Raw genomic sequence first — 27,354 nt, 5'->3', positions numbered from 1 at the left:
ATGGTGATTCAAAAAATAATGTGGAGTTCATGCCCAGTTCGATCAGCTTAATCAATGGCTAAATAAATAGCAGTACTTCTACATTATAAAAATTAAAAAAATACAATCAAAGTGATATTAGGACCACATCTCAGATGACCTACATGTAGCATTTTTATGTGGCTTCGTGTCCACACAGCATGGAAGCCTGAAGGAACTAAGAATTCTAACATAGGAGTTTAGGAATCCAGATGCAATTCAGATCCAGGGATCAATGTAGAAGATACAACTATGATTCTATAACTAGAAAAATAAAGAGTATAGTGCCTCCTCCATTTACAATATTCCAACTGCTCAGGAATACTTTTTCTTTTTTTTTTTGCTTTTTGGGTCACACCCGGCATTGCACAGGGGTTACTCCTGGCTCATGCACTCAGGAATTACTCCTGGCGGTGCTCAGGGGACCATATGGGATGCTGGGAATCGAACCTGGGTCGGCCGCGTGCAAGGCAAATGCCCTACCCACTGTGCTATTGCTCCAGCCCCTCAGGAATACATTTTATCACAACTATACTCGTCATTAGCTTACTATTACAGTTTATTTTTTTTATCATGATTTCATCCTTTAATGGAAATACCCTGGTTCTTATATAAAATATATCTCTTATAGTGAATTAATAAACTACAATTCTAATGTTTTTAATGCTTCTCTAAAGCAGCTCTTTTATTTCTGGGGACTTCCAACATTTATTTACATATTTATTGAAGTATCATGATGTATAGTTCTATTAAAATTAATATTTTAGTTTTACAATACTATTCAATTTTATAAATGAGTAGAGAAATTTTAATTATGACATACATTTTTGAATGTAAATATATGTACTGCGAATAGGCAATGTAGTAGCTATTATTTAAAAATTGAGGCTTTAATTATAACCTAAACAACTTCAAAGTGAAAAAGCATGGGATATTAAACACAATCTTTTTTTACTACTATAATATTTTATTCTGTGTATATCTGTTACTATTATTAAGATTGTGTTAACCATGTGGAATATAAAAAAAGAAATGTGGTTTTTGTATTTCATAGTTGATACTTTATATTTACAAACTTATTAACTTTCATGTTTGCATTTCAGTCATACAGTGATCGTTTACACCCCTCCACCAGTGCCCATTCTCCTCCACCAATGTTCCCAGTATCCCTCCCACCACCTCACCCTATCTCTGCAGCAGGGCATTCCCTTTGTTCTCTCTCCTTTTGGGTATTAAACACAATCTTAAAGAGCTCTATGTAGTATACAGCCCAAATCTATCTTATTGGACTCTAGCAAGGAGAAACTCATAATTATAAAATATTTTAATGCTCTATCATTTTTTATTATCTCCATATTTCAATAATGCTAATGTTGATGACAAAGTTCATGGAGATAAAATGTATTTATGTAGAATTTGCTATATATCAATATTAAAGATTCTACACATAGGTGTTCATCAAAGAAGAGGAACAGATGCATAATAACCTTTTGATATGAGAGAAATAATGGAATACACACACACATATGTGTGTATGTATAAAATAGGAATGGTCAAGTGCAACAGAACCTGTGAACTGGCCTTCATATCTGAACTTAGCATAGTGGAGAGCATGAGGGTATTTGAGGGGGTTGGACTCTCTGGTGGAGGGTGAGATGTGACAACTTTATATGCATAAAACTTAACGATATCATAAATCACAGAGCCTAAAATAAAGAACTTTTTAAAGATTCTACTCACTTTCTACTTTCCTGGGGGATTCAACAAGTTACAAAAATTAAATATCATTTCATTCAAATAATTTCCTTTCAAAGCCCCCATGGATACAAGTCCACTTTTCTGAAGTACTATCATAGGTACTTAACTGATTCCCCACTTTTCTCTCAGGCTACACTTCACATAGCAAAACACTGCTCTTAAAAATGTAAATCAATGAACAGCTCTCATCAAAAGCCTTCAAGGGTGGCCTCCCTGTTGACTTAGAAAAAAGATTCCAGTACTTTTTAGGTCAACAGGGCTTCCATGATCTTGCCACACTCCTTTGGGGATCCTCAAAAAAAACACAGTGTTCCCTCCTTTGAACTGAATAGTCCCTTCCTCAGTGCCTCTGTGCGTTTTTTTTTTTTCTCCAATACTAACAACTAAAAATAAAAAGCCTAAAACAGAAGATGCCCTATTCTTAACCTCTCACCCAATATTTTAATTGACATTACCTCCATCCTTAAACACAATCTATATTTCACTTGCTTGACTGTTGGTGTGATGTCCTTCTTTTTTCTTCCCCAAACATGCCAATGTAAGATCCATGCTAAAAAGAAACCGTGCTCCCTACACAACACCACCACTTAGAAGATTATCTAGTTCACATAAAGCACTCAACACATATTGATCCAGTGAATTGAAACATTTGGTCAATTTTCTTGTCACCTTTCAACTGGGCTAAATCTGCCTGACTCAGAATGTTAATTCCAAATCCAGGGTCAATGCTGAAAACACACATATGTTAATGCAGACACAAATTCACACAAACATATATAATTAACTCATACAGAGAGACGTTGAACTTCTTACACACAAACATACATAAGTAGCCCATACAGAGAGACACTGAACTTCTTAGGCGCACAATCTAATCTTGCCATAATATCATGTTAAAATTTAAACTTTGTAAAAAAAAACATTCTGGGTAAAACTTATAGGGATACATTTTACTAACAGGTCTGATGAATCTATAAGTAAAGTAGACTTGATAACAGTATGTTTATTATAACAGACCCAAATATAAAAGCATCCTCAGTAAACAAAGTCATCTGTCATATAACAGTTTTGGCTAATGACTAAATCCATATGTAAAAGTGGTCTCTATCCAAAGTCAACTATGTAGTACACAATATCATCTGTTTTTTTGTAGGAATACTCTATAATGTTCTGCATGCAGGGATCTCCTAATTTAGCACTTTCCAGAATGTTTAATTGTTATTAAGTGACACATCACTTTAATATCTTTAATGATGACTATATAATACATATAGTACCTAACAAATAGTTATCTTATGACATGCAATTCTAGACAAAACTCCAAATAATGTCTCCGTTAAGTAGTATCATTTATTCTCAAATACTATACATTATTTTTATTTTCTAAAATTAAGAACATTTAAACCTAGTGTAATTATAAGGCATAACTTATTTTTGCTCCTCATCCTGTATCTAAACTTAATCTGAAGAGAACCCTGAATATTTTAAACCACTGATAAAAGGTTAATAAAATAACTCATTAACTTTTACTGAAACACATGGTTTCTAATGTGATTGGTTTCCTAATAAAATATATTGTCTAAACAAGGCAAACACTACATCATAAAAAAGTAGCATATACTCAGCTATTTGGACAAGATATTGTTGACAGTGGGTAATATTAAAAGACTCATTGTTTATTGTAAACAATTAATTCTGCAAGATTTGATATACAGCTCTAGCATAGGTATTGGAACAACTTTTGAATAATAATTAGGAATTAAAATATCACAGAAACTTGCTATTTAAGTCAATTTGATGTCTTCTAATTTAACGACCATAGGAAAACAAACTGAAGATCACAGACAGCAGTTTGTTAGTTTAACTTAAAGTCTGTGTATCATAGAATGGAATGTCATAAAGGGATAGTTATTAAAAGGAAGCTATTATGTTCATAAATTAAATAATAACTTTTAAAACACTACTCTCTAAAAAGAGAGACATGAAAATGAATATGGGGGAGTTAGTTTGGAGAGTTCATGCAACTAAGTTAGGACATAGCAGGCTACCATAGGAAAAAAATAAAACCAAGAGGTGGAAAGGGTTAGTAATGCTCACTTCATATAAAATTTTATATGAAGATTGCAACATAGTGCTTTTATAATTGTCTATATATTATTTAAATATTTATGCGCAGGTACATCTTGCATATGCAGAAATTATTTTAAAATATTTATGTTTTTGTAATTCATAATTATATATGTGTAAAATAAATATTATTTTTATTTACCCATATAATCTTATATAATCTTTAGGGGGCTGGAGTGATAGCACAGCTGGTAGAGCTTTTGCCTTGCACAAAGCCAACCTGGTTTCGATTCCTCCATCCCTCTGGGATAGCCCAGCAATCTACTGAGATTATCCTGCCTGCACTGCAGAGCCTGGCAAGCTATGCATGGCGTATTCGATATGCCAAAAACAGTAACAACAAGTCTCACAATGGAGACGTTACTGATGCCTGCTCAAGCAAATTGATGAGCAACAGGATGAGAGTGATACAGTAATATATTATATATTGTATATGTTTTATATAATATGTATTAGATAAGAGCATTGCAAACGGTGGCTATGCAAAGACTATAAGGAGAAAAATTTATCTTAATTGGTAGAAATAGTAGTACCACTTTTTTACTTTGTTTGTTTGTTTTAGACTATTCTCTGCAGCAGTTAGGACTTACTCCTTGCTCTGTGTTCAGGGTGTGATGTGTGCAAGGCAAAAGTCTTACCTACTGCACCATATATCTCTGATCAAAAAGGAGAACTACTATTTGACTAACGTTTAAAACCAGAAGAAAAGTTAATTATTTTCAGCACAAAAAATAATATATATTACTTTTAGTACAGATTACTGTATTATAAGCATTTACAGTAGAGGGAAAGTCTGTTTCAGTGAAAAGAGGATATTGAATTAAAGGAAATATTTTGTTGACTTTTCTCAAAAATAGGAGTATGTTGCAGGTTGCTAAATCCAAATATTTTATTGATTAGCAAAGTTTATTTAAAAATATTTTGGCTTCTGATAAAATGATTTATAGGCCTAAGAGTTCTGCACTACATTTCCATACAAAATTAAAATGGGAAATAAATCACCCACTATGGTATGACAAGTTAAAATTGATTTTTTAAATGTCATTTAAGACTTACCGTTACTCCATTGTCTTCCTCTCACAATGCCATGTCCATTGTTAATAACCTGAAAGGAAAAGATATATATCAATATGACTATCATTAAAAATTCCAACAACTTGGTTAAGAAATTAGAGTAATGAAATACCTCACTAAGAATAGAGCAAACACACACACACAAAAAAAACCCATGTATTTAAGGTAATATGTTGATCAAATTAAGGGGAAATTTTCTATCACAATTTCTACATTAAGTTGATCCAGAAGTTTCATAAACCAATAACATCAAAAGTGTTCCTTTTGCATTTATTAAAAAATCTTAAACTAGCAGCTTCATTAAAGATATTAAAGATATTAAAAATCTTAAATTATCTCTTGAAATTCTATATGATGAAACAAACTTCCTTATAATAAAAATAGTGATCCTTATGGTGCCCTAAAAATTATCACATGAGATTAATAGTACCAATTATGCACTAAGAATAAATAATTAATTGTTAATATGTTTTAGAAGTATGCAACTTTCAAAATTTTTACATCATAGGAGTTAAAACACATAAAAACATAAATGTGACAAAATTTAAGCTTATGCTAAAAGATACTGATGCTAAACTATGTTTTATTATTTACAAAATGTCATAATTTTGAGACAAGTGATTATAACATGGAAGAACATATCACCATATCACTGTCATCACATTGCTCACTAATTAGCTTGAGCGGGCACCAGTAATGTCTCCATTGTGAGACTTTATACTGGCAATTATATGGTCTCTGTAGCCCACCAGGAGTGATCCCTCGGCACAAAAACAGGAATAAACCTTGAGCACTTCCAGGTATGGTGCCCCAACCCCTTCAATATATAAATTTTTTAAAATAAATCAAAAATTCTTAAAAGAACAAAGAGTAGTTAGATGGTTGAATATTTTAACACGTTTACTTAAAACTTATAATCATAAAATAACACTGTCGCCCCGTTGTTCATCAATTTGCTCGAGCGGGCACCAGTAACTTCTCCATTGTGAGACTTGTTGTTACTGTTTTTGGCATATCGCATACGCCACAGGTAGCTTGCCAGGCTCTGTCATGCGGGCAGGATACTCTCGGTAGCTTGTCAGTCTCTCTGAGAGGGATGGAAGAATCGAACCCGGGTCGGCAGCCACGTGCAAGGCAAAGGTCCTACCCACTGTGCTATCGCTCCATAAAATAATGTTTGCAATTTTAAAATTTTAGACAATAATTTCAAATGCTTTAGAACTTATACTTAATAAGTCATATCATATACTCTATAAAAATTTTGCTATCAATCCTATTTGCTAGCAGAGGTATCAAGATACTATTTATGTATGACAGTAAATAAAACAGATTGAAATGAGGTGAAAAATCTTGGAAAGCATTTGCTTACTCATGAGGTGCTACAATTTATAATTCAACTGTGTTAGAATCTACAATATTTTGCCTTGTTTTGTTTTGGGGTCCTACCTGTTGGTACTCGGGGTTATTATCCTGGGACTAAAATCTCAAAATTAGCATGAGAGTGCTTTAAAACATCCTTTATCCTTGTGGTCTCCTGAGATTGCCTGACTCGCTGACTTCCAGCCCAGTTGATCTCTTAATTTGACCTTGAACATATAACCACAGTTCCTCCTCAGAACACACTGGTATCCTTTGCTTCAAAGACTTTTTTACCTGCAAATCACCCTCCTTTAATTCCATCTGGCTTTTGCCTATCCAGGAGCTAATCAATCAGGATACCCTATCATACCAATCTGATACAAAAGGACATCATAAATTTTTCTCTTTAACCTCAACTTGCTTTTTATCATAATCATGTATACCTTTTTCCTTTTTGACATTTATACACATATATAAGTATCTGTTATTTTCAATATTTACAACTGCCTACAGTCTAAAGGACACACATATTGTTCACGACTTATATTGCTATCCCTCCTTCCTGTGCCACTGACTGATATACAATGAACCAATAAAATCTTATTGACTAAAGAGACATATAATAGACAAGCAAATAAACCAGAAGGTAATTTCAGGTCATAAAAAGTACCATAAACCAAACAAAGGAGGAAGGTGATTGATGACATGAAAGAGTTGGGAGAAACTGGTGAAGTGGAGCATAACTCAGTACATATTTAAGCTAAGAGTAAAATGACAATGACCCAGCACAAGCTACACATGATCAAAAATTCGTTACAGAATAAAAGAGAAGTAGCATTGGGGTGGGTTATTTTTATGACTTTAACAGAGGACAGGCAAACCACAAAAGGAGGGGAGCAGACAAAGTAAATGTATTCTTAGAAACTATGTCATTTCCTAAAATGTTGCAATATAAATGTGTATAAGTAGAAGGAAATGGAGACAAAATGGATAACAATACTGTCTTCTTCAGAGAATCGGAATGAACAGAAAAGTTAAAGGAGAAATCGTTACATTTTTATAGATCTTTATATTTTTCAAATTTCACATTTTCAATTTATTTACCACATTTAGCGATAGCACAGTGGGTAGGGCATTTGCCTTGCAGACTGCTGAACCACATTTGATTCCTCTGTCCCTCCCGGAGAGCCTGGAAAGCTACCAAGAGTATCCCACCCACATGGCAGAGCCTGGCAAGCTACTCGTGGCAGATTCTATAAGCCAAAAACAGTAACAAGTTTCACTTGGAGACGTTACTGGTGCCCTCTCGGGCAAATCAATGAGCAACAGGATGACAGTGATATAGTGATTTCTCTCCTATAACAAACGAATAGAATTTTTTTTCTTTTTGGGTCACACCCAGCAATGCACAGGGGTTACTCCTGGCTCTGCCTTCAGGAATTACTCCTGGCAATGCTTGGGCACCCATACGGGATGCTGGGAATTGAACCCAGGTTGGCATTGTGCAAGGTAAATGCCCTACCCGCTGTGCTATTGCTCCAGCCCCTACAATTTTTTTTTGTCATTATCAAAAAAAAATTCTTGGGCCAGAGAGATAGTGGAGGCACTAAGAAGTTTGCCTTCTGTCTCTTCCAAGTGGATCCCCAGAGGCAGATGGGTCAGTCCTCCCAAACCCCCAACAGAAGCCCAGCAGAGCTCAATCACCACCATACTCATGGTTGGTCTCTACAGGCTTGTGTGAGTCTCATCTGTGAGTGAACCTGCTGATAAATCCAGTTATTCAGGACTTGTGACTGAAATCTCCAGGCTCACAGAGTGGGGATGGGTGATCTACCCCCATCTCCCAGTGCTTTCACACCCAGGAACTGCCTCTGGTGCCATTATGAACTCATTAACCACCATGATGTAGACACTCACAAATAAATCTCTTGGAAGAGAGCAACACAGAGCAACAGACACCAGAGATGCCTCCGGACCCCAAAGGCATCATCCAGTTAAAAAAAATAATTAAATTAACCTCAGCAGCATCACTGTATTTAAATGTAATGATTCCTGGAGGAGCAGCCATATTTGTAGCTGTGTGACATCTCATACTCTACACCACTGATGTATCAAGACTAGCACCACATTTGATGGAGTGTATACTAGAAAGCAACCAATCTCAGGAAAACAATAAGAATCACTGTATCATTGTCATTCCATTGTTTGTCGATTTACTCGAGCGGGCACCAGTAATGTCTCTATTCTTCCCAGCCCAGAGATTTTAGCAGCATCTCCTTACTCGTCTTTCCCAATGATTGAAGGCTCTTTCAGGGTCAGGGGAATGAGAACTATCATTACTGTTTGTGGCATATTGAATATGCCACAGGTAGCTTGCCAGGCCCTGCCCATGCAGGTGGGATATTCTTAATAGCTTGCTGGGATATATATATATATATATATATATGTATATATCACTGTCACTGTCATCCCATTGTTCATCGATTTGCTTGAGCAGGCACCAGTAATGTCTCCACTGTGAGACTTGTCGTTACTGTTTTTGGCATATCAAAATTTCCACAGGGAGCTGGCATGTGGGCGAGATACTCTCAGTACCTTGCCAGGGTCTCCAAGAGTGGTAGAGGAATCAAACCCGGGTCAGCTGCATGCAAGGTAAATGCCCTACCGGCTGTGCTATCGCTCCAACCATATATATATATATGTATATATATATATATACACACACACACATATATATATGCTCCAACCACATATATATATGATGTATATATATATGATATATATATGATTTGTTGTCAATCATATTTGAACTCCAAATATGGTGTGGTAATTATGGAAAATGGGTAGGAAGTGTCTTAAAATGTGTCACCGGAGATTGGGGGATAGCAGTCACAGGATCTCTGCTTCAGAGTCCCAGGTACTGTTGAGTCTAGAGTCCAAGGTTACAAAGTTTTGCATTATCTGGGTTCCATGGATCATTCATGCGTGAGGCTCAGCCAGAGCATCCGGAAAAGCAGCCTGGAGCATGGCAACGGTTGAGTAGTGAGGTCGGCTGCCAAGGCTGGGTCTCTTGGAGTGGAAAGGGTTCTCACCTGCCCCCCTCTGGGGTGCCCCATTTGCAAACAGCCTGGTGCAATATATATATTGCACTTGCACCAATATATATATACATATATATACACATATATGTGTATATAATATATGTGTGTATGTCATATATATCATATATGTGTATAGATACATATATGATATGTGTATATCATATACATATAGGTGCATATATATACTTCACTCAGGGCGAAGAGTCTCTTGCCCGTGTACCTGGCTGTCTTCCCCAGGGCCTCCTCGGAGGGGATGGGCTCCAGCTTCTCTCCTGCCTCGAGCAGAGCTCCCATGGCTGAAGTCCTCTGGAGCCTAGCCACAGCCATGCTCAAGGCCCCTCTCCTTACATTCAGGTGAGCCTCACACATGAAGGTACCCGCAGAGGAACCCAGGTGTGTAGGACCAGTGGCTGAGACATCCAAGCCTGCTCAGATCAGGACTGGGCTTCTTCCGCCCAGATTTGTCATTTTCCAGTAACTAGGCAGTCACACCCAGGGACTGTCCCCAGCGCCATGTAATCCCACCAATGGCCAATATCCAGGGACTTAAAACCAAGCTCCCAGAAGTGCGTGGCCACTTTCCAGCTGCCCAACATCTTATAGCCTAGTTCTCCCTCTGAGAAAGCCAGGCAAGCTACTTAGAGTTTCCTGCCCACATGGGAGAATCTCACAAACTCCCCATGGTGTATTCATATGCCAAAACCAATAACAATGCTGGGTCTCATTCCCCTGACCCTGAAAGAGCCTCCAATGCGGCATCGTTGGGAAGGATGAGTAAAGAGAGGCTTCTAAAATCTCAGGGCTAGGATAAATGGAGTCGTTACTGAGACCCCTCGATAAATTCGACGATCAACAGGATTATGATGATGATATATATATATATTCTTACTATATAAAGGTTATATATGTATATGTGTATATATATATATATATAATTGCACAAGGCTCAACCATTAACAGCATGTTTGTGAGTATGGTGGTGATTGAGTTCTAGAGTTTTCCTTGTACAAGTAGTCTTTTATACAGGGGCTTAATGGCTACAGGGTAAAGTACAGCAACGTTCACACACTTTCCTCTATGGAAAGTTTTGGGATCATTTTTAACATATTATTCATAACAAGCAATACAAAATAAATTATTTACGTTCTGCTTTGGGAGCAGGCGTTGAAGGTCAGGGTGGAAATATTTGAAATGTGGTGTTGGGAAGGTATAATGGTGATGGGATTGGTGTTGGAATATTAGATGTAATAAATTAAAATTAAATTAAATTTTTAAAAAAGAAGTTTGCCTTGCATGCAGCTTATCCCAGGTGGATCCCTGGCAGCAGTAAATGGTATCCCAATCAGAAGCAGTTATTAACCCTGAGCACAGATCCAGGAGTAACACCTGAACTCTCTTAGTGTGAATAAAAAAAAAAACATAGAAAGATGAAAGCAAAGGGACTTCAGGTTCATAGAAGTGAATATTTTTTCTAAGGCCAAAGGCTAGTTAGTAGGTTAGAGAACAAGTTTTACCAATAACACAGTCTATAAATGATGTCCATTAGACAAGGCCATCTTAATGAAAACTGGCAAAAGATTAACTACCAGATGCCAACGTGCTCTGACTGGGATTCAGTTCATATGGGTGATCTGGGCTTAAATTCCACAAACCTGAATAAAAGTTGTCTTTGAATGCATACAGGATGGCCAGTAGTAAGTAATAGAGACTATTAAACTCCACCAGTGTTCCTCGCCTGCAAAAACATAGACTCAGTATAGAATCAGCCTCAATTTGACATCCGGGACTTGACAATAGTGTGACTCCAGTGAGAATTTCCAGCTTTACTACTAACAGTTCTAAAACCTTTTATCCATGACAGATGACCAGCCCAAGTCATTGAGCATAAACAAAATCAAAGAGAGGAGAAAGTATTTATTCCATCTGTAAAATTTATCTTCTTATCCCTTATCAAAAGATTCCCATCATTAAAGAACTCATTTGCAAACTATTCAAACTAGAAATAAACCTGCCTTCACATATGTAATGTATCTCTCTCTTTATTAGATATCTATGTAGCATGATATATGTGTGTATAGTAATAGAATGAGCAACTAGAAAAGTTAACCAGGGAAGTGAAAATATTTATGATTCTGAATAATATTAAGCATTGTTATATGATACCATGATTTATGTCACTGTCACTGTTATCCCGTTGCTCATCGATTTGTTCGAGCGGGCACCAGTAACGCCTCTCATTGAGACACATTATTACTGTTTTTGGCATATCCAATACGCACAGGTAGCTTGCCAGGCTCTGCCATGCGGTCACGATACTCTCAGTAGCTTGCTGGGCTCTCCGAGAGGGGCGGGGGAATCGAACACGGGCTGGCCGCGTGAAAGGTGACCACCCTACCGCTGTGCTATCGCTCCAGCCCATGATTTATGTCACTGTCACTGTCATCCCGTTGCTCATCAATTTGTTCGAGCAGGCACCAGTAACGTCTCTCATTGAGAGACTTATTGCTACTGTTTTTGGCATAGGCAATACGCACGAGTAGCTTGCCAGGCTCTGCTGCGCGGGCTCCATACTCTCAGTAGCTTGCCCGGCTCTCTGAGAGGGGCAGAGGAATCGAACACAGGTCGGCCGCATGAAAGGTGAATGCCCAACCGCTGTGCTATCGCTCCAGCCCATGATTTATGTAAATTATATTATTATAAATATTAATTTGATGGAAGATGTATAGCTGGAAGGATATGGTTCTTTAAATATATATAGATATTGGGTTGTGGAAGGGATACTGGAGACACTGGTGGTGGGAAATGTTGTACACTGGTGGAAGGATGGGTGATGGAACATTGTATGACTGAAACTCAATCATGAAATCTTTGTAACTGTATTTCATGATGATTCAATAAAAAAAATTAAAACATATACATACACACAAATATGTGTATGCACATATATATGAATATATAGTAGGAGCTAGAGTGATAATACAGCAGGTAGGGCATTTGCCTTCATGCGGAAACACAAGTTCAATCCCCAGCACTCCATATGTTACCCTAAGCACCACTGGAAAAATCCCTCAGCACAGTCAGGAACAAACCCTAAGTACAGTGGATGTGTCCAAAAATAAAACAATAAATATATATTTAAGAAATGGGTTTCTTTTTAGTTAAAACAAAAAGAAATATGATTGGAAATATTAAGGATTCTATTACATAGATAAGAAAAAGAATGAAAGAGGAAAAATTACTGTAGTGAACACAATAGTTGATATCCACTGGTAAGCACATAGCCTTGAGAGTTATTTAATTTGGCCATTTTAACATTAGGGCATCTCTATACATATACACACCACATATGCAAACATATAACAGTAGACTGGATTTCAACAATTGCAGGGAAGTTTACTTCAGCGAATAAAATGCTTAGACAAACATAATTAATTATAAACACATGTACCTCCCTTCCATAGCTCATGTAAAAGAATGAATATTTTCTCTTTTAAAAGGAGTGAATGCTTGATCTAACTTTGCATTTTTTAAGATTCAGAAAAAACTACTCCTAAAAAGTGCCTGAAAGATTAGAGTTGATTTTGAGTTCTACAAAAGCTCATAGTAGAGTTTTTGAGTATATGGATTTCTATGTAGCCTTAACTTTTTTCTCATTGGATCTATATTTTTACTTCGGTAAAAAAAAAAAGTGTAACAGAAAATCGTGGTGCAGGGATTTTGGGCACTTTGGTGGAGGTGGAGATAAAGTTGCTTTGCATATTAGAATCATGAATGTTAACACTATTTTAACTACAATAATAATTAAAAGTGTTAATGTGAAAGGAATTTAAGACATTAGAAGGTAAGAGTGGATTGGAGTGATAGCACATCAGGTTGGACATTTGCCTTGCATGCATTAGATCTGGGTTCGATTCCTCCATGTCTCACGGAGAATCTGGCAAACTACTGAGAGTATCCCACCCACATGGCAGAGCCTGGCAAGCTACCCGTGGTGTATTCGATATGCCAAAAACAGTAACAACAAGTCTCACAATGGAGACGTTACTGGTGCCCAACCAAGCAAATCAATGACCAACTCAACGACAGTGCTACAGTGCAGAAGATAAGAAGGAAGAAGGGTAAAGAGAAAAAAGTATACTTAACAGGAGAGACTAGCTCAGTTAAATCTAAGCTGCATTGAATTTTCTAGTATAAAATGTTATACTATTTTATATTATTGAATGGTCAGAAAGATACTTATAAAGTCTAATTACTTTTCTTCCAACAATCAAAAATGTTGAAACTTCATAAAATTATCAAAAATCTACCAAAATTTTTATCACTAAATATCTGACATCCAGATGTCACCTGAAACATGTTAAAATGTAAATATTGTGTATTGTTTGATATTCAAAACTGTAAATTTCTATTTGAAAGAGAAAAGAGTCAAAGATTATATGACATAGGGAAGAAAATTTTCCATTGTTTAAATTATGCTTGCAAGTCAAGGAAGTTCAATGGAATGGCGAAATATGGCCTTTTACAACTGTTAATTTGTTTAGTGTTTTTAGAAGTACAAAATAAATATATTTAGTGGTTTTTCAACTACAAATATCACCTTATTCAATGAGTATTCAAACATATATTATAATACATATACATATATATATACCAAAGTACCTACTAAGTTGATTATCTATGAGAATTTAAATTTGGCTTGTAATTGATATTATATAAAGGCAAAACGTAGCTTAGTAACCTTACAATTGGGAGCAGATATATATAGCAGTAAAAGAACTGGCCTTGACCATTCCAAACCCAGGTCTAGGCACCTGAATCAGGTACAGTCCTCCAAGCCTTGCCAGAAGTAAGCCCAGAGCCAGAGCCAGACTCCTGAGTACAGCTAGGTTTGGCCCAAAAGCAAAAAGCAAAGCAAAGAACCTTGGATTCTTCTAAGCAAGTGACCTATTAGCTGTTCAATCACTCCAGCCACAACACTTCTTAATTTTACTGGAAACTACAAAACCCTCTGTCACATGCCTACATCTATTATGTGAAGAGTGTAGAATCCAAAACTATATGCAATTCTGAGATTAAAGTTGGGTAATTCGTAAAACACCATTTATAAAATAGACATACATTTATAAAATAGACATGTCTATATGAAATAGACATACATTTATAAAATAGACATGTCTATTAAATCTAATAGACATTGGATTTAAAGTAGATAGAGCTTCCACTACCCAGATTTCTCTTATGAGGGCAGCTCACTGAAGCTCTTACCTTCTCACATTTGACAGTGAACCATTGAGCAGAGATAAGCTATTAATAATGTTTGAATTCCCAAGGAGTAACATTTTGCTTGGCCCCAAAGAAGACTCTCAGATTAATTAACAAATTAAAGAATAATATAAGCTGATATGCACAGTGCTTTGGGTGCATTCAATTTGGATAATAAGAAAAATCTTACATATTATTAAAAACTAGGTCCCAGGAATCCTTTTAAACATGACACAGTAAAATTTATGTCTTCAAGTAACAAGAATAGTAAATAACATAATCACATGCTTGTTATTCATTACCACTTTGTCTGTGCTTATAGTCCACCTACACCTACATTTTTCTTACAACCCCCTTATAATAATTAAGATTAGAAAGAAAATAAGTGATGGTGTGCCAATAATGTGCATTTCAAGTGTCCCATTCATAGATTTTTTTCTCCAATTTTTTTTCTCACCGAGGAAGTCAAGCAGGTTTACACATGTGATAATGTCAAAAATAAATTATATTAACACAGAAGAAGCATAATTTACTTGATTCCTGGCTTTTATTTTAATTTAAAAAAATGAAAACCAAAAAACTATTTGTGTTAGAGACACATTTTAAGAGTGTCTTAAAATTATCAGAACACTCTTAACAGGAAGTCAGTTAGAAATAATTAGTTATCACATATTAGGCATATGCAAAAGTTTTATAATTAAGGGATAATAGAATAAACATAGTTGTTATTATGGTAAATTGGATTATCAGAAAAATAACCTATATGTCTTCTTGATATAAAAGCTAAATCTTTAAAGAAAATTCTGCGCCAAACATGCTCTGTGACTTTCCGTCTATTTTACCTCTAATCTTTAAAGTTGATTCAGATAGCTTTGTTTTTGAGATAGACTGATGCAAAGAAAACTTCTTAGTGGTATAAAGGCTATAACGTACCTACAAATACAGATTTATGGAGGAAATTAGGAAATAGTGTGTAGCTGAATGTTAAAAAAGATAAGGATTTCTACTATGGTGATTTCAATAGTACATTAACTCATGCCATAGAAAAATTCAAATTAAATAAAATCATGTCTTAATTTTTGGAACCAGAAAAATAGCACAGGGGTTAAAGTGCTTGCTTTGCACTCTCTGAGTTCGATCCTCAGGCACAGATGTTTCCCTGAACATCTCCAAGAGTGATCCCTGAGCTCAGAGCCAAGAGAAGTATTGAACACTGTTAAGTGTGGTCCCAAAACAAACAAAAAGAGCTTTTTTTTCTTTTGTTCCTGTCTACTTCAACCTTTATGGAGAATAGTATGGAGATTTCACAGTAGTCTTGAACTGCCATTTAAAGGACTGGAGCGATAGCACAGCGGGTCGGGCATTTGCCTTGCAAGCGGCCGGCCCAGGTTAGATTCCTCCGTCCATCTCCGAGAGCCCGGCAAGCTACCAGGAGTATCCCGCCTGCACGGCAGAACCTGGCAAGCTACCTGTGGCATAGTCAACATGCCAAAAACATTAACAAGTCTCACAATGGAGATGTTACTGGTGCCCGCTAGAGCAAATGGATGAACAATGGGACAACAGTGCTACAGTGCTGCAGTGCTTAAACTACCATAGGACCCAGCAATTCCACCTCTGGGTATCTACCCCAGGGAGACAAACACATTCATTCAAAAGGACATTTGCAAGCAAAAAGAACTTTCAGCAAGAATTCTTACATACAATCAGCTCATCTAAGGTTATTTTAACTTGTCTCAATGAATTTGTAAAATCAGGTCAAATTAATTAAATATTTTTGAAAAAGGTTAATCAAAGAATACATATTAGCTAATGAGTATTTTATAAAAGTAATTTATATAAGAAACATGTTCAATACTTTTGTAACAAAGCACTGCTATATTTGACTTGTGAATTTTTGGTGGAAAGGTTCTAGAATAAAAAGTGTTTCATAAAATCCTACTTCATAATTTTGGCTGTGGTTCCACATTTTTAGCCTCACTGAACACACAAGGCTTTCAGTAATCGGTCATTGATAAAAGTGTTCATTTTTACAGAAACATGTAAAAGTAAAAAAAAAAAACTTCATAAGTAAGTAGAGAAGATTCTCTCCTGTTTTACTTGAGATTGGGTTCTTTAATGATTTCATTGCTACAATCACTGTTTTATTCATTCAGTGGGCATTTATTGAACATCTGTTATATTTGAAGCACTGTCACATATGAACACACTGGAAATTTTTAGTCATTCTATAAACATAATTGCTCCAGAGACAAGGCCAATTTTACTTTTACTTTGGGATTTTACAATAAGGAAGGAAAAACATATGAGTGTAAAGCTTAAGCTTAAACAATTGAGATTAAACGCAACCCACCTTGCTATAGAAGTAGTTTTAGTTACACACAATATGCAGTGTGGACATTACTCAATTAGCCCAGACCTCAGAGGAAATTCTCAGAAAAGCAGCTGTTCCCCCACCACACTCAATATTAAATGTGCAATCTGCCCATTAACCTGATAAAGTAAGAATACTTTGATAGTTACCAATATCAACTATAACATGTCCATGAATTTACATATATATCATACATTTGGCAAGCTAGTATAATCAATGTTCATCTAGAAATATTCATAAAACAGATTTTTTTCTTTCAGTTTTTCCTATATTGGGGTTTTGGTTTAGGGGCTAAATTTGGCAGCTCTCAGGAGCTACTCCATGCTTGTTGCTGGAGAAAGTAGGTCAATACTAGGGCTCAGACCCATGTCAAGGCTTGAACCTGGGCCTCTTTCATGAAACGCATACACTCTCGCACACCAAGTTATTTATCTGGCCCAGATAGAATATTTGCCAAACAAAAGAGCAAGACAAATGGATCAATGTTAACAGGAAAATTAACAAACAAGTGTTAAACTATTTTGCAATAGATTCCATGTCAGAGACTCACTTTCCTTTAAACACAACTCAGATTTGCTTTGCAATATATAACAAGACCTGAGTGCATTTGCTTTTGTTTTGTTTTTCCTTGAAGAATTGACAGGTAGATATTCCATTGAAAATTATAATAGCCACTTGACCTTTGGAAACAAGTGTGATCTGTTGTTCTATCAAAGAATTGCCAATGTTGAATTATCTTAGCAATGCATAAATTATTTAAAGATATTAGATCTTGACAGCTTAAATTGATTATTATAGCTTACTATTCTGAAACTGTAATATTTCAGTAGCTCATTTTACCCCCAAAACTTTTCTTAACATACAAGCATAGAAATTAATTTGGCTCCATATATATTCAAAGAAATAAGGCAACATGCATATGTTTACCCATGAGCTTAACTCAAAATAAATCATCAGTATGGAGGAATATACCAGAAAACTATCTTCTAATTTCTGGATGGGGCATATAAAATTATAGCTTTCACTATAATGCCAGAAATTAATTGTTTTGTAAAGTTACGAGTTAATTTTCTTTCAAGGTAAACAATAAGAATTAATAGCTATATACAAGTATACCAGATGTGTTTATACTATCATATTTAATATTGAAAAATAAATTTACTGAAAGTTATTTGAAACATTCTTACCATTTTAACAACATACTTGCAAAATAGTGTTACTCAAAATAATAAAATAATAATATTGCATGGCAATATTATAGCTAATTTTATATCATTAGAAGATAACCAATTATAAACCCTTCTTGTTAGCAGACTTGGTTAGAGGAATATTTTACTAAGTGAATTATTTGTATATATGCATTTTGTAGTCTTATAGTGGACCTAACCTCAATGATACAGAATAAGCTACATATTAAGATCTCAAATATTAATGAAAGATCTGCTGTGACTGTGACAAATCAAAAATTTTAAGAACAAATATCTAAAAATGTTAGTTTAAATTTGAACATATAAAGCATTGACCTTATATGAAGCAACAAATAAAATATAAATGCATGCTTCACAAATAGAAATATTGTCAGAGACTAATGGTTTTACATAGATCTCCATTTACTAATAACTAAATTTCAGAAGGCAGAGTAAACCTGCACTTTCATGCAATAGAATCATCAAGAAGTTTCTCACCAAACCTTTTACTTTTCCATACAAGATCTAACCATGAAAATGTATACAAACATGGGAATAACCAGGACAAGAAATCAAAGAGAATCCAATCAAGAAATAAAAAAGTCACAAGAACACATCTTCCATGTTACAGCATCCCCAGCCCACACATACAAACAACAAAAAAAAAGACATTATTTTTAAATGATATTTATAATAAAGCTATATTAGCAATGAGCTTTAAGGTCCAGTCAGGGTGAAGGTTTGTAAGGTGGAGGGATATTATTTTGACCCTTGACCTCTACTCACATAAGCGCCTGAAAAAATGGAAACCGTATTTAGCATCACAGTTTGTTTTCTATACATTTCTGTCCTTATTTAAAACTACTCCAAGTGGGGAAAATCCTATTCCGAAATAGCCCAACTCTGGTTCTTAATAGTCATGTGACTTTTCTTTCTGCCAGCCATGTGCTTCGTATCATTTTACTCTGAAATAACTATGCGGATTTCAGCTCAACCTGCCTTTGCTTATAATGCATGACATACCCTGCGAGAGAGCCTGAGAACAGGCTCCCTTGAAAAGCAAGGTTCTCATAGTTGGCCTGTAACCATGGAAGCAGATGCCGTTTTCTTCTTACCCCTGCTTACCTCTTTGCAGCCTCGAGCTGCTCCCTATTGTTAAAAGGGGTACGCCTTGATTTTTCTTCATCATGACCGAACTTGCCTCTTCTTCAAAGGGCATGATGCTGCAGGTCATTGGTCTAGACTGTTTGCACGGTCCAGAGAACAGCCTTGATGTAACCCTTGCTCCGTCTGAGCTACACCACCAGCCGTGCATCTGGGACATTGGAGATCTGTATTTGAAAAGAAGTCTGTCTGATTTTGCCATTGTGCCTTTTCACTCATCGATCGAATGAATATCGAACCTTCTGTCGTTGCATGTGTGAAATAGATAGCTTAGCAAGCACTTTTGTGCCCAACCTGTGCGGTGGGCCAAAAGGTTTTCCTTTCAGTCTTAAGATTTTTTTTTCCTCTTCAGAGTTGGTGAATTTTATGTTAGCCTAAATGATTTGCATGCTTTTATTTTAAGTAACTGTTATGAAAAACGTTTGAATTACTTCATCACCAGCCTTTTGAGATCAGAAAGAACATGATCTTTCCTGTTAACTCTTTTTGTTTTCTCTTTTACAGCATTTTTTGGAGATCTTTCTAGTTTACCTATTTGTTATTCTGAATGGTGTGATTTTTACTGTACCTAATAAGCTAAAAAAAAAAAAAAGTTAAGGTCTCTTTCTAAGAAGATGATTAGATGATATCTATCACTTAACAGATTTAGTTCCAGAAAGGCGAACTTGAACTGCCTCAAGGTAATTTCAGTGATTTGTAAGAGTAAGTAAATCAAATAATCAACATTGATTTTAAGTTAAAGCAAATTTGTTTCATAAGCTCTGTTAATGGGGAAAAATTCTTTGTCTCTTCCCCCCTTTAAAAATGTAAAGTTTAAATTTAAATAGCAAAATAACGTTATGTGTGGAAGTATTGAACTATACTTGAAGGTGTAAAAAATCATTGCTGAGATCTGGTATGTTAAATAAACACCATGCATTCATAAATGTACTTTATGATAAAGTGTACAAATATGAAAATATGCTTGCCTCCATTTCATTTTAAAAGTTAAAATTCACTGTGTTAATAATAATGTTTGACAACCATATACCTTCTAATTCTAAAAATGTATTATTCCCTTTCTGTGATCTTAAAAAGTCAGAATCACTCCAAAATGTCACATGCTCATCTTCAGTTTATTTCTTAGCAAGCCTTGTTTGTATAGGATCAGTTTTCTTCTTATTTTGTTTTAAGAAACATCTCTATCTCTTATTTAAGGCATACCTATTTTCTCTAATTGCCATAGGCAAAGAGGAGGTCCATGACAGAATAAAGAAGGTTATTGTGACAGATGAAACATAATTCACAATGAATACTCTTTTCATTCCGTCTTAAATAGCAGAGGATTACTTCCAAGCAAAATTTTGTAGCAGAGTGTATGAGCTGATTTTATTAACATCTAAGATCAGGCCAAAAGCAGAAAACCTATTTCTCTTCATCGGTGTTGTGGTTATTTTGTCTATGTCTATCAAGGGATCTTACTTTGTTCACTTCAAATAGAAGATACACTGGAAAGAAGATTCTGAAGAAACAGAGTATGAGGAAAGGTGGAAAGAGGAAACTTAATGCTATAAAACTAGAAGTTTTTTTTTTATAATAGAAATTGACAAAGATGAGTTAAACATATTTTTATATTCTTTGGCATGTATATGAATAAAGTCATACTGTCTTTCAACAAACATTTGAGCTGCAAAAGTAGGTAAATTTTATTTCACAAGTTTAACACAATTTCTTTAATGATCTGTCATTTTCATATTTTGAGGTTTTAAATAGTCTTTTAGATGTCAATATAGTGTTTCATTTTATATGGGGGTTTAAACTTCAATTAAATAAGAATTTGTTTATTTGGATATTTAGCATGCTTTCAGTCACATTTTTTTAATAACAAAGATTTTAATTGTTCTTCAAAAATGTTTTATACTTAAATGTACTTTTCATTCCTTTTGAAATGAGCTCAGATTTGAAACTAGTTAAAAGATAGATAAAATTTGTGCTTGACATTTACCTGTGCATCATGAGAAACTTCCTCTACAAAACCTATTGTACTTTATTTTATTTAGAGCTTCATTTACATCAACCATTTGGATTCAGTTTTGCCTAATTATATTTTGGCTTTTCTATCTCATGCTACATATCAATGGTAATTAAAACAGTTTTCTCTCTTAGGAGGAAAAGTGAGCAGTAATTCTGTCTAGTACCTATACTATTATAGGACCTACAACAAAGTGCTATTTCTCTGCTATGTTCTTGACAAATATGATTTTTAGTTGCATAAACTTAAAAAATACTTAAACTCCAGGTTTCTATGCTTTCAATTTAATGTAGTCATATTTCAAATATGGCAATTAATCCAGATACACTAAATTTATATGGTATTTCATAAAAAGAAGGTAGAAAAATCTCAAAAATAAGCTACTTTTAAAATATGTTTTTTCTTCATGTCTAATTGTATGGTAATTTTTTTCTACCTATTAAATATATGACTCCGTAAAATAAGTTATTTCATTACTTAAGTTAGTTTTGTGGCAGAAAAGTATAATAAAAGTCATTCTTTCCTGTTAACACATTTAAAAATACATGTTATGCAGTAAAAATTTGTTGTTATCAACTAATCTGTCCATTTTTTAACATCCATAAATAGTGACAAAAATAAAATGGGGCTTCTTGATCTCTTTAGAGTATGGAGAATCATATTAATTGCTGTTAATAAAACAGAAAAAGTTCCTTCTGCTTCTTATTAGAAAAAAACTGAAATAAATGACATCTAGAAAATATTTTAAACATTATTTGTGCATTGTTATGCAAATAAGATATTTGAGTCAAGTGAAATAAAAATTATAAAAGAAAGGAACAGCTATAGATAATTCTTATTGCTAGATCATCTATAGACAGCTACTCTTTGAGGTCTTCATATTTGGATAAAATAGCTGTAGAATCATGCCATCACACCTATGGCATATGATAAAATTTACCATCAGTGCTTTTATTTAAAAGCCATCTTCATCATTTAATTTAGTTACCCATGCATTTACTAGTTGAAAATATAATGAAATGGAAAAGTATTACAGTAATACTTTTTATTTGAACATTGACAAAAAATAAACTTTAATAATGAAAATGCTAATACAAAAATTATTAAATTGTGATTTGTTCTATAAGCTTCTTATCTAATATTTACTTGTTTCACTGATGAACTCATAATCATATAGGGTATAATGTCGAATGATTACATATAATTGGAAAATTTATTTGCACTCACTGAATTTTATAGGACAACTTATAGTAATCTGAGGATGTGATTGTTTTTATAATTGCAGAACATATTTTTCACAAGATTACACAAGATAACCTAAGTATTTTCATATTATGCATTCCTAAAAAACATATGTATTTAATAGAGTAATATAAAAAATAGAAAGGGAGTCAAATATATTTGATTTTAATATATGATCCTTAGAGTTAACCATTGTTCTATTCAAAATGTATTTCCTGTATTTCAGGACAGAACCTTTTTCATAAGCCTTCTTTTTCCTTCCCCTTCCTAAGACACATTTTCTATAAACTTTTGCACCAATCACTAGTAAAGTCACAAACAGCAGTAGCAGATCAGGAAGCAGTCCTGTGAATATAAAAAAAAATCACAGACTGATTTTATAAGACAAGTTGGCTAGGAGTCAAAAGTGCCACATGCGGTGTGAAAAAATGCCACCCTGGTGTGAACAAAAGGTTTAAAATGGAGTCAAGAAGCATGCAAGCTCGATGTCTAAGCTTTTCCTGTGAATTGTCTGTACAACCTGCAGGGTATCAAGTGGGCTGGGAAGAATGGAAGGCTCTTGGAAGCTACAACTGAGGAAAATTGACAGTCAAATGTGTTAGTTGTTTTGTTTTGTTATTTTTTCATTTTGTTTTGTTTTGTTTTGTCTAATCTAGGCATCATTATACTAAACTGTTTTACCCAAAACATAAAACAAATCCAAAAAAAGTCACATAATGTGTGAAGAAACTGTTGCTTATGAATGAATTGTTAGACTTTGAGTTTTATATTTTTTTGCATCCCTTCATTTATAGTAAAATTAAGTTACCAACTGTACTTTGTATTTTAAATTTTTTTCTTTTCTTTTTTTCTTTTTGGTATGTGGGTCTGAGTTTTATTTATAAACAGGAAACTAAAGACTCACAAGGATCTCATTGTTTGAGTAAAAGAAATATGCAATTATAATACTCATGGTTAATTATCTTTTGAATAATTAAGAAAAAAATGGAGAAAAGAGGCTGATTTGATTATTGGATACAGTCATTTTATGTCTTAATAATACAATAAAAATTCTGAATGAATATGCAGCAGGAATAGTTCTCCAGAAAAAGAACACTACTACAATTATGTTAATATTGAACCTTACCTAATACATTGCAATGCAAAATTTTGCTCCACAAAGACATTTGTTAACGATAACTATTAATTTGTTAAATAAACCTAAACTTAAACCATCATCATTTGTTTAAATAACTAAAAGAAGACATTCAATTTTAGACAATTAAAAATATACCACCATGTAACAACTCCCGTTCAATAACCTTAATATGTCTACAAAGGCACATATGAATGCTAATTACATGATAAATTATGAATTGCATTTTAAAGAAAGTAACATTTCCTAGGTGATGTGATCAAATCAATACAACACATCTAAATGAAACAAGAAACGTCTTTGATGAAGCAGTGAAAGGATCTTTAAACTTTGAAGCCAGTTTTATTACATTTGCATCTTATCCCTTATTAAAGATTGAATCTAAAGCCAGCAAATCCCATCAGTTATGAATGCAGGTCAAGACAGAAACATTTTTCTATTTACTCTTTGTAACACTGGATAGAAATCAATCTGTTACTTTCATTACAACCACACAATCAATTCCATTTAAAGTATAACACAACAGCCAAGTCCAAGGACATTATGGATCCTGGGAAAAGCTCATACGGTTTGAAGGGCTGGATATGCTATAGCTCCTGGTGAATTGTTTTCTTCCTTGCTAGGGTCCCTAGCTCTTTAAAACAAACATGCTAATAATGGTGTCGCAACATAATGGCAAAACAAAAATTAGGAAAACAGTCTTTCCCAAGGTCTTATTTTAAAAAATGCCATTTTAAATGATGAAAACTTGACTAAGGACGTTTTTTCTCTAGACAACGTGACAAAGACAAAGACATTTTCAAAAAGCCATTTTAATATTTCAAGAAAAATTTATTCACGCCGAAAACACTATCTTGAAATTACTATATTAAATACAAATTCCTTATTTCACCTTTCTCACATGGCTCAATAAATTGCCTTATTTTGAAAGGCCCTTTTTCTTTTTGCTTGCTTTGGTCTGGAGGGATACAGCCAACAATGTTTACTTTTGTTTGTGTGCTGAAGGATCACTCGTGGTGGGGCTTGGGAGCACATGTGATGTGGGGTATTGAACCAGGATTGGCTGCATGCAAGGCAAGGATATTAAGACTGAGATGTCACTTCAGTACTTCTCTCACCTAATAATATTGATGTTTTTCCTTCCATAAAGATGCAAATGAAATATGTCCAGTTTTACTTCATTAATATACAGCAGACCACCATTTAATTACTTTTAAATATCACAGCTAAGATAATCTTTATGACAGTAAGTCATTTGAAACCAAAGATAAACAGTCATATACCAACATAGCAGGAACTATGTTATTATTTTCCCTTTTGTTAATGAGGTGACTTTCCTTTTTCACATGATTTCAATTTGCATAGTCTCCTAATATCTTTAATTCTGTAACAGACAAATGTTATCAAGCAGGGGAAATTTCATAATCATCTTAAATACAACTTTAAAAAATAACGTTATTTTGAAATGCATTACTCCTGCTCCACATAAGGAAATATTTCAAATTTGAATCAAATAATTTCAGTTTTTATTAATTTAGAAAACTCATTCTACACAAATTTTGGGCTGGAGCGATAGCACAGTGGGTAGGGCGTTTGCCTTGTATGCGACCAACCCGGGTTTGATTCCTCCATCCCTCTCAGAGAGCCTGGCAAGCTATCGAGAGTATCTCGCCTGCACGGCAGAGCATGGCAAGCTATCCATGGCGTGTTCGATATGCCAAAAACAGAAACAACAAGTCTCACATGGAGATGTTACTGGTGCCCGCTCAAGCAAATTGATGAACAACGGCATGACAGTGGTGGTGCATTGACTCAAATTTTAGATATTGGAGTTTTCTCTGCTTAGAAGAATACCATTCTAAAGTAGGTTTCAATAATATCCATTCGACACATCCCCTGCCACCCTGTAATAACATTTTTATTGTACCTTTTACTGTAATTATTAATATGATTCCCTTTTCTCTAGACAAGAAGTATATACTCGGATTAAACTTTCCTTTTCTCAAACACACTGTCGAATAAACTCTGATGTGAAGTACTTTGCTGTGTTCTAAAGAGCCCAGAATGTTTCCTATTAGTAAGGGTATTATTAATGCTATATATCCTGTGTAAATAAGCATAGACTAATGAATCCAATGAACAAGGTTTTTTTTTGGGGGGGATGAGCGGTGGGGGAGGGTTGCACGCCCAGCAGTTCTTAGGGTTTACTCCCAGCTCTGTACTCAGGAATTCCTCCTTGTGGTGCTCTGGGGACCATATGGGATGCCAAAGATCAAACCAAGGTGGTCTGCAAACAATGCAAGTGCCATACCACCCTGTGCTTTCTCTCTAGCCTCTATGTCCAAGTCTTTACATGAACTGACTCTCTTTGCCTAGACTTTGTTCTTCACTTTCTCAAGCTCAATTTTTCTCATAGTCTTGGGTTACTTTGAATAGACTGATGTTTATTTATACTTTCTTTTTTAGGATGGCCTCCACCACTGAGAACATCTGATGAAAGCAAGTCGAATAAAATAAAACTAATTTTCTTATCAATGGTGCTCTACCTTGCAGACTAAACATCAAACTTATAGGTGACCTGCAAAAGTCATGCTGTGGACTCCAGTGAATTTCATCAGAGTGAATTCAGGAATATGTAGATAGATCAAGCCTCTGACAGCAACGCAAGAGACACCAGGATGGTTTATGATAGATATTTATACTATGCATTATGTAAGCAAAGTTAGCTTGGGGGCATTCATGGTGCCATCATTTTAGGAAACTCAAAGTCATTGAAACTAGTTTGTCAAACTTTAAGATGATCTTAGTATATTTTTAACATTTAAATTCCAACAAGCAAACAAAGATCTCCAATACTGATTTATATTGATCTATGTTTTTTTAACTTTGGGGTCCCCTACCCTTTTTTATTGAATTATAATGATATACAGTTACAAAGTTGTCCATGATTGGGTTTCAGACATACAATATTCCAACACCCGACCCTTCACCAGTATACTTTTCCCACCATCAATGTCCCAATGTCTCCAGTTTCCCTCCCACCACCTCCATAGACTGCCTCTATGGCAGACTCTCTCTCTCTCTCTCTCTCTCTCTCTCTCTCTCTCTCTCTCTCTCTCTCTCACTCTCTCTCTCTCTGATTTGCAATACAGGTACTGAAAGGTATTAATATGTATCACATTACTTCTTTTCAGAGCTCAGTTTTTTGTCCACAGTGATTTCTTAGCTTTGGTTTTTAAATAGCATTTTTTCAATGTCCCTAACTTGCCTGTTTCCCTGAGTTTCTATATGTTTTTGTAAATGGCAATTAATATATTCTTTAAGTTTTGTATTAAACTCCATGATATAGCTTGTATATTTGAAAGAGGGATTTCTGTAAGGTACAAAAATGGGTTCACTCACACCTTCTTCTTTTGGGGAGCATGTGGGAACACACCCAGTGGTCCTTAGGGATTGAAACCAGGTTAGCTATGTGTAAGGTAAGCACCTTTCCTGCTATACTACCTTATTAGTCCTTCACTTACACATCTATGAAAGTTTGC

At 34.8% G+C, this 27,354-nt stretch overlaps 1 long non-coding RNA gene across 1 annotated transcript in view; it reads right to left on the bottom strand.

Annotated features, from left to right (window-relative positions):
• Positions 1 to 27,354, bottom strand: part of LOC129401575 (uncharacterized) — a 353,431-nt gene that overhangs the window by 212,011 nt on the left and 114,066 nt on the right. Inside the window, exon 3 of the long non-coding RNA XR_008628409.1 lies at positions 4,960 to 5,008. This is a non-coding gene — a long non-coding RNA (uncharacterized LOC129401575). The remainder of the gene's footprint in view (positions 1 to 4,959; positions 5,009 to 27,354) is intronic.

This window comes from Sorex araneus, chromosome 2, assembly GCF_027595985.1.
Source record: "Sorex araneus isolate mSorAra2 chromosome 2, mSorAra2.pri, whole genome shotgun sequence".
Classification (NCBI taxonomy): Eukaryota; Metazoa; Chordata; class Mammalia; order Eulipotyphla; family Soricidae; genus Sorex; species Sorex araneus.
This window is presented reverse-complemented; position numbering and strand designations above follow the sequence as displayed.